Source organism: Mobula hypostoma, chromosome 11, assembly GCF_963921235.1.
Source record: "Mobula hypostoma chromosome 11, sMobHyp1.1, whole genome shotgun sequence".
NCBI classification, from domain to species: domain Eukaryota; kingdom Metazoa; phylum Chordata; class Chondrichthyes; order Myliobatiformes; family Myliobatidae; genus Mobula; species Mobula hypostoma.
Genome location: NC_086107.1, coordinates 60,590,329 through 60,596,626, shown reverse-complemented (window position 1 = coordinate 60,596,626; position 6,298 = coordinate 60,590,329).

Sequence of the window (6,298 nt, the reverse complement as noted above, 5' to 3'; positions counted from 1 at the left end):
AGGCTCCGGGACAGCTTCTTCCACCAGGCTATCAGACTGATTAATTCATGCTGATACAATTATACATACTCTTTATTATAAATTACTATAAAATGCACATTGCACATTCAGATGGAGGTGTAACGTAAAGATTTTTACTCGTCGTGTATGTGAAGGATGTAAGGAATAATGTCAATTCAATTCTGAAAGGGGAGGGGGAGACTGGAAAGTGAATCTGGTGATGAAATCCTGTTGGAAAGGAAGGAAACTATGAAGGATCACTGTATGAACGTAGAGATAGGTGCAGTGGAAGGTGAGGATAGGGGGCAATATCCTTGCTCTGGTTGAGGAGGCAATGGTAAGAACAGAAGGGCAGGAAATGGAACAGACTGAATATACAGAATCATGGTGTCTCCAAAGGCAAGTTTTATCCAGCACAGGATTGCCCTCTGCTGGTTATTTCAAGATTTGCCAGACACTGACACTAGTATAGCATTGACTTGAAATGTAAACTAATGCTAATTTTTCTCTGTGCTGCATTACCTTAATTTTAAAGTAAAACAAACAAACTTTGGGACATTTGCTGAGAGTACCTGGTCCACAATTCTCCTTTCAAATCCTCTATACCAATGTATTGAACACACAACTTTGATCAAGCATCTGTCAAAGATGGGCACCATTCTGGCCATCCCATTTTCTCTCAGCTACCATCAGGCAGGGGGTAGTGACGCCTGAAGTCCTATAGCACCAGATACAAGAACTGCTAATGCCCTTTGATCATTTGGTTCTTGACATCCCTAATTGCTACTTCAGTATAGCCACACATAAATAGACATTTTTGTATTAATTGTGTTCTTTCTAGAAAAAGAGTGTGTATGATTTATGTATAATTTATGTTTTCTTGTGTATGTTGTGTATCTGATGTTATGTGGCTGTGCATATGAAAATAAACTTATCTTCGATTTTGACCTTGGAAAACACGTCAGCTACTGAGACACCACTTCGGGGGATTCCAGTGCAAATGGCTTGTGATATCCAGGACCATGGCACTGAAACCTATTCTTGTAACACTTGCAAAGCTTGTTTTGCTGAACTTTCACACTGTGGTACATCGAAGTTCAAAGTTCAAAGTTATCTTATTACTCTATCAAGGTCAATGTCACCATTTACAACCCTGCTATTCATTTTCTTGCGGGCATTCACAGTAAGTACAAAGAAACAAAATAGAATCAATGAAAAACTGCAGAAAATGACTGACAAACAACCAAAGTGCAAATACAAAAGGAAAAAAAAAAGAAGAAAATAAATAATAAATATCAAGGACATAAATTACAGAGTCCTTGAAAGTGAGTCCATAGTGTGTGGAATCAATTCAGTATTGGGGTGAGTGAAATTATCCCCTCTGGTTCAAAAGCCTAATGTTTGAGGGGTAATAACTGTTCCTGAACCTCATGGTGTGGGACCTGGGGCTCCTGTACCTCCTTCCTAAGGACAGCAGTAAGAACATAGCCTGGGTTGGTTGGTGGGGTCCTTGGTGATAGATGCTACTTTCCTGCAATAGTGTTCTTTGTAAATGTGCTCATTTGTGGGGAGGGCTTTATCTGTGATGGACTGGGCTGTATCCACTACTTTTTGCAGGCTTTTTTCTTTCATTGGTGTTTCCATACCAGGCCATGATACAACCAGTAAGGATACTCTCCACCACATATCTCTAGAAGTTTGCAAACTTTTGAGAAAGTAGAGGAACTGCCGTGTCTTCTTTGTAATGGCATTTACATGTTGGACGTGGCACTAGTACTCTGCCCTCCAATCACCTATGGCTTTTTAATTAATGTACTTACCACGTTCTCATTTGGGCCCCCACCACATTCCATCACCCAAGTAACAAATCCCAGCACCTACCACCGCTACAAACCCCAGCCCAGTTTGCAAACCAAGACTAATTCCCTCCCCACTTTCCTCACCACTCAACTGCATATGCTTCTCTCACAACTATCACTGTTCCCTTGCAAACAAACCTCAGTCACCTTCTCAGCCCGGCCTGGCCCAATCACATCTCAATGTTTCTGCATTCGACTCTGGCCCTCTTTCCCATTACTTCACTGTCATTATCCATCCCCATTTCTGTTTCTGGAACCAGGAGTGACCTTTCAAAATGACACAGTGTGTGAAGTAAAGGGTTTTTCATCAGGCAAGCTGTGTTATCGTGGTGCCTTGTGCCTTCAATATATTTTGGGCAAGTGTTACAGCCCTGTGAATAGCGACATACAGTAGAAAGAAAGAACCATAATGCACTCCTAACTACCACAATAACTCATTTGGTTTCTCCCAGTCAGATATTTATTTTGTTCTAGTTATCCTATCCATAAAATGCTGGAGGAACTCAGCAGGCCTGGCAGCATCTTTGAAAAAGAGTAAACAGTTGACAGTTCAGGCTATAGATACTGCCTGGCCTGCTGATTTCCTCCAGCATTTTGTGTGTGTTGCTTGGATTTCCATAGTGGGCACATTTTCTCTTGTCTCTCTGCTACAAACTTGCTTTCTCTCCCCCTGTTCTGGCAGACAGTCTCTGGGGAAACGTTAACACCATTTTTCTTTCCACAGATGCCACCTGACCTGCCATATTTTTCTGGTATTTTCTGTTCTCGTTTCAGATTTCCAGCATCTGCAGTTTCTAGCTTGCTCCAACAGGTTAAAACACAAAAAAACAGGTGCAATTGCTGGACAAATATATTTTCATTTTCACGTAATCTCTAGTGGTAACCTTATTCACCAACTGAACAAGATGAAAATGTCTTTGTCACAAACATTATCTTAAAAATGTAGCGAAGCTGCTGTGAAAACAGATGTATACTTAAGTTACATTTACAGTATTTAGCAAAAAACTGCTCAGATCTTACCCAATTAGAAAGTATTTTCAAGGGTTATTTTATTAACTGTCTTCAAAAGAGTGGTTTTAAGGTGGTGGATGGGAGTTATGATTTGGTATGTTCCCAACAATCATAATTCTTGTGTTCCAGGGAAATGTCAATGTCACATGCATGTCTGCGATTTCTAGGTACTGAGTTCAATGTTACGTGATTACGCAAATGGGAGGCCGAGGCCCGCAGAATAAATTTACGGAAGACAAAAATAAATTCATTATTGACTATCCAGTAGTCCACTCAACAATTTTGCTTTACGTCCGTGTTTACTAATTAATATTTTATAGTGATGTATCTTTGGAAAGGAAAGCACCTGTAGTCTCTCCAGCTGCAGTAACCTACAAGCCGGCTCAGAATAAAGTAACTCAAAACTTCAATGCCAAAAGAAGCCTTTCAAGCAATCTTGACAGGCTTTCCTCTGCATGAACCCCCTGAAAAAAAATCACTTTCTCCAGCAGGCAAAATAAAACACAGGAAAGGTATAAACTAGGAGAGGCAAACAAAAATTAAAACCGAGGAAGTTTGTTAAATCACCAAGCAACTCATCAAGTTCTTCTTTGCATATTTCAATCAGCACTAAAGTTTATTCAAAATTCAAGATGAAAGCAATTTGTTGCTTTGATTACAAGACAGCCATAGGTGCATATATTTGAAAACTACATCCAGAGCTGTGGATCAGTGCCGTGCAGATCTCCCTGTCTCAGCTGCTTTATACAGAAACCCACTGAGCCAAGACGGAAAAGAAGAGCCAGAGCTCAGAGTTTTTGCCTCCTGGCAGCTGAGTTGAAGCCAAGGTCTGATTCGAGCTGGTCATCCATTTACCTCCTCTGTGATTATTGACACATTACCTCAGCAGAGCAAGGTACAAGAATCGTGAGGTGGCAAAAAGCAGGAGACCTCTAAGGAAAAATAAGTAAAAATTGAGACTATTGGGAACATATTCACAGAAGCTTTCCTTTCCAAAGCACCATCATTATTGTCAAGTTCAAGCTTATTGTTACAGGCATACGTATCCAGGGTATAAACACCATAGAAAGCAACCTATTGGAACTGCAGCAGCACAGTACATTACAAACACAACTAACATACTGTAAATGTTTGCTTAAACCTTTGAGGAGGGTTTAAACTAACGTGATAGCGGGATGGGAGTGATAGAGCAGAGGATGGGGCAGCTGGTCGACAAGTAGATGCAGCACATGGTGAGACTGGGAGGAAGGGTAGACAGTTGAAAGATCAAAGCTGCAGGCAGTGGGATAGGTTGAAATGAGTCCTTAAACTAAATAGTCGGGGGCGGTGGGTTCAACAGTTTGAAAAAGTGAGGATAAAGTAAAAGGGAAGGAGAGTGCAGAGGAGGTTATGACCGTTTCCAGAATAAATAAAAAGACAAAAAGTTTAGACCTTAATACCATAAGATATAGGAGCATTATTAGGCCTTTTGGTCCATCAAGTCTGCTTGGCCATCCTACCATGGCTGATTTATTATCCCCGTTGACCTCATTCTCCTGCTTTATTCCCATAACATTAGATGCCCTGAGTAGTAAAGTAACTATCAACCACCACTTTTAATATACCCAATGACTTGGCCTCCACAGCCATATGTAGCAATGAAGACCATAGATTCACCACCCACTGGCTAAAGAGATTTCTCTTCATCTCTGTTCTAAAGTACGTTAAGGGCTGGTATTTCCCTGCATACCATTTCTTGAATTGGAAAGTACTGACTCTTAAAGTGATTACCTCACCTGACAGAGTGTTGGTGTAGGTGGCATGTTGAGAACAGGTGCAAGTTGCAGGGTGGATGGCACATGTGAGCGGGAGCAGTAACCTGGGACGGCTGTGGTGTTGTGAAGCTGGGCACCAGTAGGATGCTGTATGGCTCTTACTGGATATGCAGTTCCTAAGCCTAGCCATGGTTCCCACTGGGTGGTGTGGCTGATATGTGGTTCCATACGTATACAGCTCCAGTACCCTGCATGAGCACCTTGCCCATGCTGATCAGCAAGAGGGCTATTACAAAGGAAGGATGTTTGAACGATTACCCTTCTCAGCATGGTATGGCCAGACTGTCCCAGGAACTGATGCTTTGGATTACCTGCTCACAAAGGAAGGTGGCACTTGTACTGTTATTGGTCAAGAATGCTGCACCGATGTTTCTGACGGGTCGGGTAACATCACTCACTCGGTTGATCATATCTCAGAGTCAGCGTATAAGATTAAGTGGGGCAACCAGCTCATTGGCTATTACACTCTAGGGTGGGACTGGTGACCTTCTGGAGCACAGGGAGGCTGGTGGACTGCTGTAGTGTACTGGGGGTGACCATAAGACCATAAGATACACGAGCAGCAGATTTTGGCCATTTGGCTATTCCAATTTTCCTCTCACCACAGTCTCCTGCCTTCTCCCCATATCCCTTCATGCCCTGACCAATCAAGAATCTATCAACCTCTGCCTTAAATATACAAAACTTGGCCTCCACAGCTGCCCGTGGCAAAGAATTCCACAGATTCACCATTCTCTGGCTAAAGAAATTCCTCCTCATCTCAGTTCTAAAAGGACACCCCTCTATTCTGAGGCTACATCCTCTGGTCTTAGACACTCCTATCATAGGAAGCGTCTTCCCCACATCCACTTTATCAAGGCTTTTAACCGTTCAATAGACCTCAATGAGGTCACCCCTCATTCTTCTGAGTTCTAGTGAATTCAGGCCCAGAGCCATTGTGTTTACAGTACTGGGTATTGTATATTTGCATTTTATATGTAGCTTAGTTGGGAGTTCTCAAGAGGCATACTAGTCTGAAGGTTGGATCATCACGTTCGCAACTTTCGAGGGGTGGGATATCCTGTGGGGGGTGTGGCTTATTCTGATCGTTGAAAGTCACTTTATCATAATTGGTTAATTTAGAAACTGCAACTGCTTTTCCCATTGATTAGCTGCCTGGTGCCCAATTTCCAATATCCTGGGTATATAGAGAGCACGTGTGGGAGGTTCTTTCTCTCTTCTGTTGTTTAAGGCAAGCGGTGCATATAACCATTGGGAAGGTATGCTCACCGTGCACATTTAACGAAGTACGTTTATTGAATGTACATATGTTTGTTGAGTATTCAGCATTATTGTTTCTGTAAATTGGGTAACATGAATGTGTGGTTGAATTCTTACTGTTTGTAGATAAAACATCAATATATTTATTCACAGTCAGTGTTTTCTGTCCTATTTGCCCATGAAGCTGATTCACCATTACAACTCCTCACTATAAGAAACATTCTCTCTGGATCCACTATTAGGTCTTTCAATTTTCAAAGGACTTCACTGAGATCCCCTCTCATTCTTCTAAACTCCAGCGAGTGCAGGCCCTAAGCCATCAAATGTTCCTCATATGTTAACTCTTTCAGTCCT